The sequence below is a fragment of the Lepidochelys olivacea genome, assembly GCF_965140295.1.
Source record: "Lepidochelys olivacea isolate rLepOli2 genome assembly, chromosome: 17".
NCBI classification, from domain to species: Eukaryota; Metazoa; Chordata; order Testudines; family Cheloniidae; genus Lepidochelys; species Lepidochelys olivacea.
The window spans coordinates 773,920-787,363 of NC_140427.1; the positions used below are offsets into that span (position 1 = coordinate 773,920).

The 13,444-nt window shown below is 49.0% G+C and overlaps 1 protein-coding gene across 1 annotated transcript in view; it reads right to left on the reverse strand.

Annotated features, from left to right (window-relative positions):
- RTN4RL1 (reticulon 4 receptor like 1) overlaps window positions 1–13,444 on the reverse strand; it is a 66,744-nt gene that overhangs the window by 42,357 nt on the left and 10,943 nt on the right. The gene's annotated exons all lie outside the window — the stretch shown is intronic.

Sequence of the window (13,444 nt, forward strand, 5' to 3'; positions counted from 1 at the left end):
CATCAGCATAGCTTATCACTCCAACATGGCGGCCAAGACCTGGTGTTATCATTTCTCTCGAATACTTTCTTGGGAGTACAGGATGTTGACAAGGGACACCATGTCAGGGTTGCCTAGGCTCCCCACATTCACATTTGGGGTTATTCCTCAGTTTCTACATGGTCATTTTGTCACCAGTCTTGGTCACCCCAGCTCCTGCTCAATCTAGAGTACACCAGTGTTTTCATTTGAGGTCAGTGACTAAAGGGAGTTGTTCTGAAGGAACCAGGTTTTCCAGGATCATCAGCATTTCCCACCGTGTTGTTACTCTGTAGCCTTCCACAGTGGTATTTTGGGGTAAGAGATTTTCAGAGGCAAAGCTTTTTCTGAACTTCAGTGCCCTGGGTGGTGGAATGTGTCCCTGCTGTGTGTGTTTGGATCATGCACCTGTTTTTGCCTCTCATTTTTACTGAAAGTATCACATCACTGAGGGAGGTGTGATCCTGGCCAGGCAGTCTAGCGACAGGTTGGGAGTCAGTTTCAAGGTCCCAGTGGTGATCCTTCAGGAGTGATTAAATTCAGTATCAATTTCATATGCATGTTTTGAATGTGACCATACTGGGGCACAGCACTTCACGTTTGAGTACACAGCACGATTTGTTGCTCAGAGTGTTTTGGGGTCAGCTCCCCATTTTCAGTTGTCCAGTTTCTTGAGTACACAATTCCTGGAGTTCAGTGTTCAATCTAATGTGACTCCAAGGTACACCAGATATTCATAATGTTCAAGGATTGTACCATCCCACAATATCTGGAGTTTTTGCTTGGCCTGACAGTGTTCCAGATGGAAGGGGCAAACTTGTGTCTCACTGGGGTTGGCATTCAGGAAGCATGTGCGATAATATTCTCCGAATATACTCAGGGAACCAGTTAGAATGTGCTCCATGTCCTCAGATCTTTCTGACTGGATGTCAGTGCAAAGATCATCTGCATAAATGAATTTTTGCGTGTTGGGGAATTCTGGTTGGTCATTTGCATAGATATTAAACAGCAATTGTGATAGCACTAAACCTTGGAACAATGCATTCTGTTGAGTACATCATCAACTTTTCTGACCATTTGTCAAGGATTAGATGATTTGTACCATCTTACTATTTCTCAAAATTCTTGCCAGTTTCAGAAGTGCATGATGGTAGAGTAACATAAGCAGCCAACAGATCAACAAACACATCCCCTGTAATTTTGCAGGTTGCAAATCTCTCTTGGATGTACTGAGTTCAGTTTACAACTTGACCACATCATGAATGCCCTGGGAGGAAACCAGGTTGGTCGTCAGTCAGCTGCCCTTCCACTATTGGCACTATTCTACCCGTTATCCCCTCATCTAGCTTGTAGCTCGAGCAGAGTAAGGATACTGGCTGGTAGCTCTTTGCAGAGTTAGGGTATTTATGTGGTTTGAGTAGTGCAACCACTTTGGCCTGTCTCCACTGCCCGGGTGTCTGCATTGTTTCCAGGCAAGAATTTAAGAAGTTAAGTATCCACTTTCGTGTTCTTGCCCAGAAGCGTAGTAATTGTTCATTACATGTGCCTTCAAATCCAGCTGCCTTTCCACTTTCCAGGCGTTTCATGACTATTGTCCGCTCCTCCACATTAAGCTGCTCATTGTGGACTTTGCTGTTCTGGGGAGCAAGCAAAGTTCCTGCTTATCTTGTTTTGTTTTGCGTTTTGTGGACTGGTTTGCCATTGAGGATGAGTAGGTGTGCGACTTGGCTGGGACACACTGCGGCAATGTGCTTTGGATGTTGTCCATCAGGGTACAGCTTATGAATGGTGGCCCAGTTGTGGCACAGGTTAGGTATTTCAATCCGCTCCTTTCTGTGGTCACATTGCTCATCTCCGATCTCTCTCATAAGCATTTTCCTGATCCAGTGATTCCTTCACTGAAGGGATGCAGGTCAAGCAGTTCTGAATAGCTCTTATATTGTTGGCTTGTCTGTTCTGAAAGCCCAAGTACATATAAGGTCTAACATCCCCTAGGGACGTGCTTTGGGGCAGTCTTCCACACCAGAGACACATTCTCCATAATGCTTATGTCAGAGCAATATTATGGATGGATTCATCCAGTTCAGAGGTCAGGCCTTCCCACTCAGCCTTTCCGAAGTTGGATGTTGACAGGTGCTGTGTATTCTTGGGTTGTACTGCAGCCTGTATTGTCACTTGCACTGGCCTGCCCTGCAATTTGGGATTGCTGCCATGACCTCCCTCCTGACGTTGCCTGCATTTTCAGAGGTGACAGAGACTACCTCAGGGTTGGACCCCTTGCTCCATTGTGCACTTTGGAAGATACATTTATCTTTGAAGACTCAGAGCAAGCTCAAGTTGTTTGCTGCCACCCTTTTCTCAACTTCTTCCCCATTGTTGTCATTGATGGGATATCCCCAGATAGGGTTGTGACTGTTGAAGTCACAAGGCATGTTTTTTTTCTGGTCATGCAAATTGTTCACCTGGTGGTTTGTAAACAGGAGCCACTGCCATTTGATCAAGTTCAGCCAGGATAGGTTCCATTGTACCATTGTGTTTCTAACCAATTGTTTGTTACGTACAGCTATCGGGCTACCATAGGTGTTGCTTTCAATATTCACATCAATATGCATGCCAGGGATGTTTGGTGCTGTTGTCTCTCTGTGTGTTTCTTGCAGGCACATGATGCCTGCTTCATGCTAGACGGACCATTAGCCTTCTTTGCCAAGAATCCCTCCAATGCTGATTTAAAATACTGTACTGTCTTTGGCCAAGGCCCTACAAGGGGCCATTTGTGTCCATGTCTGTCTAGACTCTAGATCGTCTACTGTGGTCTCTGTGCATAAGTTGTGGGTGAGTGGGGGATGTTGGAGGCTGTGGCCAGTGGGGCTGAGGTGTTGGGGGCTGTGGTGAGTGGCATGTATGTCAGGGTTGCTAGGATACTGTCAGGATCATTGGGAGCAGGTGGAAAACCACTGTCAACCTGGTCTGATCTGCCAGTTTAACTGGGTTTATGGAATGGCCCCAAAGTAGTTGGAGCATCCCAGTGAATCTTGCCCTTGTTTGAAGTTTGCAGGGCAAAGTTTGAAGTTTGCAGAATATTAATGTTGTAAAAACAATATATTATGCACCACTAATGGGCTTTTTGACTAACTACATGTGTGCTTTGGATGTGCATTGCTACTTAATTTAAAGTTTGGCATATAAAAGCTGAGTCATGCATGTTTTCTGTTGTATCAGGTACAATATGTGTATTTATTACTAACGTGCAAAGTATCATAATTGCTGTTATGCAGCTTTTCAATTAGATAAATTGAAATGGTAAAATGTTAGCTGGGGTTTGAATATGAATGCTTCATCTTATGGTGACATCACACAGAAGATAGATTTTGGAGACTATCTCACGTGTGACTGAATTACTAACTTGGGATCACTGTTGTAGGGAATAGTGCTACTTCCCTGGCAGCTACGCGCACCCTCACGCAGTCATGCCACACACCTCTCCTTGCGAGGCTTGCATCCATATTTACACTCGCCTCAGTGTAATGCCAGCTAAAGGATGGAGGCTTTGCTAGCACCTTCCTAGTTAAGGCTCTGTTAATATTTACATGTAAAGCAGGACTAAAATCCCTCTATTTCACTTTCATTATTGTATTTGGTCTCCAGATTTGGCACAATCACTTCAGAGGACAAGTGGCGTTTCCATGTACATTTTTGGAAAAATATTGACTAACTTTTGCAGAAGAAACATTTATAAATGCTCCTTTAGGAAATTTTACTTTGACAGTATCACAGTTTGAAGTTCCTCTAGGAAACAGACACAATCCCTACAAACTCCACACTTCACAACCACCCACTTGCAGTGTTAACTCTGGCCATCAGTACAATACACTATTGCACACACAGACGGAGAGTTCAATTCTGTAACTTCTGCACAGAAATCAATGCCAAATGAAGAGCCATCACTAGCGCCATAGCGCGTCCAGTCACATAATGCTTCCTAAACATTGCAGAAATACGTCTGGCAGTGGTGCTCCCTCACTTATTTACATGGCCCAACATACAACCCCGTAGAGAATTATGTGCCCTGCAGAGTATAGAAACCACACCAGCCTATGGTCATTACCAAAGCATGGGAAGATGTACCAAATGCTCATGCTGGAGTTCGAGGGTGCTTGCTGGTTCTTCAGAAGGGTGACAATACTTGGGCTGTGGCTGGGCAAAAGAAGAATTGTTGTGTGGAGTGGGGTGTGAACAGACTTGGGCTTTGTCTTGACTAGGAAGAGTGGGTGAAGATAGGTCAGGGTTAGCTAACAAGTGCTAGCTAAACCTGACCTAAACTCCACCATTTTCCTAGTGTAGAAGCAGGGTAAATCCCCTAGTTCAATTTTAGCTGCTTATGTTGTAGCCTAGGATGTGCCCAGGCTTGGACACAACTAGCTAAAATGGAACTAGAGGTGTTACCCGGCCTCTACAGTTTGGAAACGGTGGGGCTTAGTTAGCATGTGTTAGCTAAACCTGACCTACCCTCACCCTCTCTTTCTAGTCATGACAAAGTCATAGCTCCTATTTCCTTGCTTTGGACATTGTACACTGGGGAGATATGCAGTCTGGCAACCTCCAGTTAACAAAGTTTTTTGTGTGAGAATATCTATCAGTGATGAGCAAATGCCCCAATATTTGGATTGGGGGTGGGAGGCGGAGTTATTTGCATTCAGAAAAACATTGTTTGGAAATAGGGTAAAATTGCAACTAGAAACAGGCAGGCAGATTCTGAATGGTTGTGGCGTGGTTTCTGAGCTTCTGGAGACTGGTGTTTTGAGCATACTGTTTGGAAGCATTCAGTTTTCCAAATGAGGCTGGTATTCAGGCTCTTTGGACACTTATTATTATGGGTGGCACATCCCTAATGTGGATACTGTAGGGAGTGTGTGTGTGTGTGTGTGTGTGTGTGTGGAGATGCAACCGGAAGGGCTTTAATGCTTAACTCAAAGGGATGGTTTTCCATGTTTTAATATTTTGCATGCACCATGTGCAGTTCTGGGTGCACACCCAGGAATTAAATGATAACACAGACTGCTCATCCAACTGTCACAACCTGGCCCAGTCCCGCACTCTGGACAGACACAAGTCTGTTGTGAGTGGACACAACAACCAGATCCACAAGCTTCTAACACCCTGGGTCTGGGTAGTGGCTGGGTCACTGTGCCTAGCTCAGGGTCTCTCAGGCACACTCGCAGGTGCAGACCAGGTGTCTGACACCCTTCTTGGGCAGTGGGACACCACAATCCAGCTGCCTCAATTCTGAATCTAGTCCCTCTGCTCTCCCAAGCCCCCAGTCGCGTAGACACATTTCCCCAGAATCCAGGAGCTCTGGTTTCTCATTAACCCCAACAACCTCAGGAAAAGAAGGAGTGCAGACGTATCAAGGGTTTTTCTTAACCAAAGACACTCTACTCTTGAAAGCACTACAGTTACAGAGCTCTGAAAAACAAAATCCTGGACACCCCACCCCCCCAGATCTAATCTCTTTCCTTCTGTGAGTCCTGGGGTTGACCAGCATCCACAGGCTAGGACCCTTCCTGCTTTCACCTGGCCTTCTTGCACATGGCAGTGGTTTGCCCTTCTTCACAGGGAGCTTTCCACCTTAAATATAGTCTCTGATCCCCTTTCTGCCCATGTGCTTCAGCCAGGGGAATGGCAGGCTCCAATCCTGCCCTTATCAGCTGTCATTGTCCCAGTAGGAAGGAATCATTCGATGCTGATGGCCCTCGATGGCTCTGTCACAGCTCCTAAGACACAGTCTTTCTACTAGTTACAAAATGGCTGTTCTTGTCACAAAGGAGGTTACAATACAAAGCAGAGACCCTGATACACAGTGGGGTTCACCATTAGAGCCAGGCATATACCCAGCCTGTCACATCTCACTGCTATCAAAGATGAAAGGATCAGAGGCACCCCCTAAGCACCCTAGGGAAGTTCTCATATCTCCCTCTGCCCTGCCTATATTTCCCTATTGCTCCCTATTGATTTAAACCCATATATTCATACAATGAACATCCTATAACCAAGCCAAGAGGCAGTATTCAGACATCATTACAGAGCAGCTCCCAATCCATCACCTTTCCACCTTTAGATCACACTGAATGGGTACCTGGGGAGTTTCACATGCCCTCATCTGCCCCCGTGACCTCAAAGAATTGGAGGGGCTGAGGCTAGGACCTGACCCTGCCACTTCCTTCTCCCATTTGCCACTAGGGAGTGAGACAGGCAGCTGTACTGTGCGCTGCCAAGGCTGCACACCCCAGGCGGTGCGGTGAGGGCAGCAGCCCCTTTTTGAGTAGTTTGAGTGGTCAGGACAGGCCTGGCCCCCTGCAGAGGTGCTCTTATCCAAGCTATAACTCCTGGGCTCTGGTTCCCCAGTGTTGGGGAGGAAGGGATTCAGGCCCTCACTCTGGCATGCCTTCTCAGGGTGTCTTTCCCCACCCCAGCTCCAAGTGTCTGTGAGGAAACCATTTCCTTCTTTGGGGACATCCTTTGTCCCCTGTCCAGAGACAGATCCCTCTCTCTGCCTCTGTACAATATCAACAAGAATATCCTCTAACATTCCTGCCACCAGAACCCCGGAGCCCTCCTGGTCATAAAGTGTGGGGATGATAGCAAGCAGGGAGGGGCTGCAAATGCTTTGGGGACAGGATTAAAATTCAAAATGATCTGGACAAACTGAAGAAATGGTCTGAGGTAAATAGGATGAAATTCAATAAGCACAAATGCAAAGTACTCCACTTAGGAAGGAGCAGTCAGCCGCACACATACAAAATGGAAAATGACTGCCTAGGAAGGAGTACTGCAGAAAGGGATCTGGGGGTCATAGTGAATGACAAGCTAAATATGAGTCAACAGTGTAATACTGTTGCAAAAAAAGCGAACATCATTCTGGGAGGTATTAGCAGGAGTGTTGTAAGCAAGACACGAGGAGTAATTCTTCTGCTCTACTCTGCTCTGATTTGGCCTCAACTGGAGTAGTGTGTCCAGTTCTGGGGGCCACATTTCAGGAATGTTGTGGACAAACTGGAGAGAGTCCAGAGAAGAGCAACAAAATGATTAAAGGTCTAGAAACATGACTTATGAGGGAAGATTGAAAAAATTGGGTTTGTTTAGTCTGGAGAAGAGAAGACTGAGAGGGGACGTGATAATAGTTTTCAAGTACATAAAAGGTTGTTACAAGGAGGACGGAGAAAAAAGTTCTTGTTAAGCTCTGAGGATAGGACAAGAAGCAATGGGCTTAAATTGCAACAAGGGCGGTTTAGGTTGGTCATTAGAAAAAACTTCCCAACTCTCAGGGTGGTTAAGCACTGGAATAAATTGCCTAGATTGTGGAATCTCCATCATTGGAGATTTTAAAGAGCAAATTAGACAAACACTTGTCAGGGATGGGCTAGATAATACTTGGTCCTGCTATGAGAGCAGGGGACTACACTAGACAACCTCTTGAGGTCCCTTCCAGTCCTATGGGTCTATGATTCCATGACTTCAGTAATTCAGCGAGTGGTTAAGGGTCTATTACAGGAGAGGGTGGGTGAGGTTCTGTGGCCTGTGATGTGCAGGAGGTCAGACTTGGCCAGTCCAGGGGCAAAAGGGGAACAGGTCCTTAATTCAATGGATGCCTCCACTGCAATTCCTGGGAAATATGTGCTGGGGTAAGCAGGGGGGTGAGGGCAGGGCCGTCACTACCCATACGCAAAGTACGCAGCTGCGTAGGGCACTAGGAATTCCTGGTGCCCTGCGCAGCTGCCTGCCGCTCCAGCCCTTGCTCCGCCTCTTCCCCATGGCCCCGCCCCTGCTGTGCCCAGCCCCGCCTCTTCCCACCCCTGCTCAGCCCCACCCCCACTCCGCTGAGGGCTGCAGCAGGGGTCGGGCCTGCACTCACTGGGCAGCGGGAAGTGGAGTAACCGGGCCCCAGCCTGCTCCACTCTGCTGGCACCCAGCTGAGCCACCGGCGAGTGCTGGGGGGCGGTTCCCCCCGGCCCCCAAAGCTGGGAGCCAGGAGAGCAGAGTGCAGTGGGCTGGGGCCGGGGGGTGGTTTTCCCCCACCCCCCAGTCTCCCGCCGCGGAGGCCTGGGGCCGCACACAGTGGGGGCTGCGTAGGGCACCAAAATGGTCAGGACAGCCCTGGGTGAGGGAGAGAGAAGGAGGGATAGAACCAGAGAGACGGCAACCATCAGAACGGCCACACTGGGTCAGACCAGGGGTCCATCTAGCCCAGTGTCCTGTCTTCCGACAGTAGCCAGTGCCAGGCGCCCCAGGGGGAATGAACAGACCAACGCAATTATTGAGTGATCCATCCCTTGTCGTCCTCTCCCAGCTTCTGGCAGCCAGAGGTGTAGGGACACCCAGAGAATGGGGTTGCATCCCTGACCATCTTAGCTAATAGCCACTGATGTACCGTCCTCCATGAATGTATCTAATCCTTTTTTGAGACCAGTTATACTTTTGACCTTCACAACATCCTCTGGCAAGGAGTTCTACAGGTGGTGTGTTATGGGAAGAAATGCTTCCTTCTGTTTGTTTTAAACCTGCTGCCTCTTCATTCCATTGGGTGACCCCTAGTTCTTGTCTTATGAGAAGGAGTAAACAACACTTCCCTATTCACTTGTTCCAAACCAGTCATGATTTTATAGACCTTTATTATATTCCTCCTTAGTCATCTCTTTTCTAAGTGAACAGTCCCACTCTTTTTAATCTCTCCTCATACAGAAGCTATTCCCTACCCCTCATCATTTGTGTTGCCCTTCTCTGAACCTTTTCCAGTTCCAATAGATCTTTTTTGAGGTGGGGCGACCACATCTGCAGGCAGTATTTAAGGTGTGGGCGTCCCATGGATTTATAGAGAGGCAACAGGATATTTTCTGTCCTATGGTCTCTCCCTTTCTTAATGGTTCCCAACATTCTGTTCACTTTTTTGACGGCCGCTGCCCATTGAGCAGATGTTTTCAGAGAACTCTCCATGAATAGAAGATAGAGAGCAAGAGAAGGGGGAAGAGAGCGAATGCAGGGAGAAGGAGCCGGACCCTGGCTGAGGGGAGAGACCCCGGGCCTTGTTCCCAGCTGACATGCTGGTATCATTGGCTCCATTGATGGCTGGTGGGCACTGGGGTGCTAGGTGGACGAGGCAGACCCAGGGGATGGAAGAGTGCTAACTACAAATGACAGTGAGAGAGAGGGGATGGTGAGCCTGGGCTCCATCAGCAGGGCAGGTGCTGAGAAAGTGGCAGGAGCTGACCCCTTCACTGACGTTGGGTTTGCTATTGATTCCTGCTGCACTCAGCCTCATTATCGCTGATGAGCTGCTGCGAGTGGCTGGCAGAGGAGACGGACAGAGAAATGGGGGAGTGTTCTCCTTGGTTCTCTGGGTCATATTAAATATTTACTGGGTTTTGTTTTGTTTTGTTCCCTGGCGTATTGATCAGAGAGCCGGAGAGGAGATGCTGGGCAGGCCGGCTGCAGAGGAATAGCAGGGAAAAGATGCCGAGCAGCAACACAAAGTGCTGGGGATACTGCAGCTTTAAGGGCTCTCCCAGACTCTTCTGCCCACCCACATTTACGGCTCTTATGTGTGAGTGAAGCCACCTCCCTGGGCCCCTTCTCTGCTCCCCTGGGACAAGTGCAGGGAGGGATGTCAGAGGAGCAGAGTTTACAGGCAGGGACTGAACTGGGCTGTATCCAATGTCATTAGATGGGGCAATCAGGTGCCTCCATCCATCCCTGTTTGGTTCAGACAGTGCCCCCACCCACAAGGACATTGGGCCCTGGAACAAATCATGCAGGGAGGGAGGTGGCCACCCCAGCTCAGGGCTCCCAGACCCATGGGAAGGGCCACATGCACAGGATCATGAGGGGCTCGCTGTGGCCCCTGTGTCTCTCCAGGGGAAAGGATGGGCAATGCCCCAGTGGACAGCTGGGCACAGGGGAGACTGGTGCAGCCAACTCAGTTTCTATTTAAAGAGATGCTCCACTGGAAAAGGAACAAAAGCTGAAAGAAGCTATAAATAGCATCCTCCTTCACACTGGCTCCTCTCGCTCTAATACCCTGGCTCTGTTGCTGCTACCGCTCTCGGTTGAGCAGCCGCACTCCCCTAGGAAGAGGCAGAGGCTCCCGCGCTAGCTGGGGCTGCCCCCCATGTGGCTATCACAGAGCTCTTCCTTATCAGACAGCTTCAAGGGTGTCTGTCGCAACAAGCAGCTCAGGTCTGTCAGAAAACACCTGACAGCAGAGAGCTGTCCAGACATACCTGGCTGCAGGTGGGGAATGAGCAGCAAGAGCATATGAGACTCTTGAGATCCTGTTTTCATGCCGATGTCCATAGGAGTAAAGAACAAGGGAACAGAAAGTCCAGCAATATGTGCAGCCCTAACAGCTCTGTCTCTACACAGAATGTTTTTCCCCAAGAAAGTTTCCTCCGGGGACGAGCAGCTCTGAGGGTACGCAGCCTGCGGCGCACACAGCGGGGATCCCTCTCTCTACAGCTGCGGTAGGATGGGGCGAAGGTTCACCAGAATGCAGCAGCTTTAAGCTTCCAGCTTGTGGAACCTGGACCAATTCACAGTTCCCGCATCATTTCCAAGGCCAGATGGGGCTGGGGGCCAGTCGTGACCCCCAGCCCACTGTACAGCAGTAAGGCTACGAATCTGGCACAGACATTTTTAGTACGTTTTATGGCAGAGGTGCGTGAATGAAATGATAAATCACGGAAAGAAGAGCAAGCCCACCCTTCGCTTACCCCGCAGGGGGGGTCCTGCCACGGGGGGGGGGGGGCAGCTCCCTGCTCCAGGCCTGGCACACATGGTCACAGCAGCGGTGGAGATGGAGGGGTGGCCGGCCCAAACCTGAGTGCCCCTGCAACTACATGGGCCAGGTCACAATGCCATGGACTTTATTGAATAGCCCTACTCATCAACAATGAAAGCTCCACTCACCCGCGGAGAGCACCCTCCATGCCTCTGCAGGACATTTCTAGTGCGCAGGTTGTATTAACACAATATTGACGCGGTTTCCCAGCACAGGTGTTTGATTAACTAGTATAATAGCCTGCTCTCCTGCCTCCACCTACTAACAGTTCTTCCAACACAAGCAGCCGATCCCTATGGGCAGTCCCTGCCCTTTTTCAGTGCCGATTCAATGCGTCTCAACCAGTTGGCAGGGTGGCAGTGCATGGAAGAGAGAGGAGGCCCCGCTCCATAATCCCCCCTACCCAGGGTGTGCTTTTCCCTGCTTCAGGGGCTAGGCCCCGTCAGGAGTGAAGTCCGAGCAGCAGCACTGCTGCAAAACTTGGCTGGGGGAGAACTGGGCCCAGATCTCTCCTCTCCCTCCATCTCTCCTTCTCTGTCTCCCCTCCCCTCTCTGCATCTCTCTCTGCCTCTGTCTGTCCTCCCATTTCTCTCCACTTCTTCCTACTCTGCAGTGGGGTTTCTGACACTTTGTGTGGGCCCCTCCCTTGCCCTGGAAGAGGATCACTGGATGCAAGAGGGGGTGAGCAGAGGAGTCTCAGGCAGACCTACTTTCAAGGCTTTAATCCTTTTTGCTTAAAGGATTTTTTTTTTGCTCAGCAAAGGTGCGGTCTGATCAGAGGAGAGACGCAGAGAGCTGACAAGCTGCGGAAGGCGGAAAAAAAGGAGAAAGAAATACATATTTATTACCCTCAATTATTAAAAAAAAGAGAAAGCAGCAGATCTTAGGCCCTGGCAGAGACACTGCAGAGTCATTTGTGTGAGAACTATTTTGTATTTTAAATCCCATTGAAATTATAATATTATGGGCTTGTTAGCAGAAACACCCAGCAAATTCTTGCAGAAAGAGGGACCATGATGGAAGAAGTGTAGAACTCTGATACCCAGAGAGAAAAGGAGTACTTGTGGCACCTTAGAGACTAACCAATTTATTTGAGCGTGAGCTTTCGTGAGCTACAGCTCACTTCATCGTGATGCATCCGATGAAGTGAGCTGTAGCTCACGAAAGCTCATGCTCAAATAAATTGGTTAGTCTCTAAGGTGCCACAAGTACTCCTTTTCTTTTTACGAATACAGACTAACACGGCTGTAACTCTGATACCCAGAGAATTACTGATCCCTCCAGATCCTGTTCTAGACAGTGGTAGGGAAAATCTACATCCTCGTCCGTCCCCAGGGTGAAAGAATGGACAGCTGGAAGTCCCATCCTGAATCCAGCAGGAGTTGCAAAACCAGCTTCTGCCACCCTCAGCCAAACAGAGAGGGAAGGACCTGTTCTGGGAAAAGAACTGATTTAGTCCGTCACAAAAGGACAAAGACCGAAATGCCCAGGTTAGACTCCAGGTGTGCTAACTTGTACTGCACCCAGGCTGCTCATACAGGACTGACAGGGATATGCTCTGTGAAGTCCCTGGATTTACTCTGGATTTACACCAGGGACACTGAGTAGGATCTGACCACAAGTAAACAAATCTCCAGACCTTGCTGCTGAATTGTGTCCTGCTACAAGAAGCTCTCACATTTCCAGGGTGATGGTTTGTTCTATTAATTACCCTACTGATCTCACAGGTCCCCTCTTTCACTGCCTCCAGGGAGCTGCTATGGCAAAAGACACAGGGAATTCCTAGCCCCTGGTGCAGAGCTCGACCAGAAACCATTTTCTGGTTTGATGAGGTAAGGGCTAAAACCTGCCAAGGCGATTGTTGCCAATGGCAAATGCTCCTTGGCTGTGGCAGAGCGGATGGGAGGCCTCCACACTCATCAGTGGCACCCTTGGAGCCACCAAGGAGAGCTTCCTCTTGTGGAGAAGTGAAAAAGGGACCCAGTATGCATGCAGATGGTGAAGGGGGAGTGACAAGAGGCTAAAGCTCAGACCTCTGTCCTCCAGAGACCTGGGCTTACATCTAAAAACCTCCTATAAGAGGCCAGTTTATGGACTCAGCCTATTCCCTAGTGCAGCGGCTGTTAATGTTCTCCTGGTGCGGGCCAGTTCTTAAGACAGAGACTTCCCATTTCTGTAGCTTCCCTGTGGCATATCTAATGCTTGGTTACATAAAGTCATGTTAGGACAGATCAAAATAAACAGCCTCGCTGTGCTGAGTGCAGCTGGTTGGCTACGTGCCCCTGTTCTGGGTCTGGGCTGTTTATTTCCACTCCCTGGCTGCAGGTCCAAGTCTCCCCTCATTACTCACAGCCTTTCCGCTCAAGTCTCTCTGGGTCCTTTTGCAGTCGGGTTTTGCCACTTGTGTGTTGGCTACCTCCTCCACTTTGCTGTTGTCAGCAAATCTGATCAGTTAAATTTACACCAAAGAGATGCTCAGTAAAGAAAGAGTCTCATTAACAGGCTTCTATGCCTTTTCAGGAACCCAGACAGGCAGGAGAATACAAGGGAGTCCTGGCAGGTGGGCAGGGAGCTCTGCCTGAAGACTGGCACATGCAG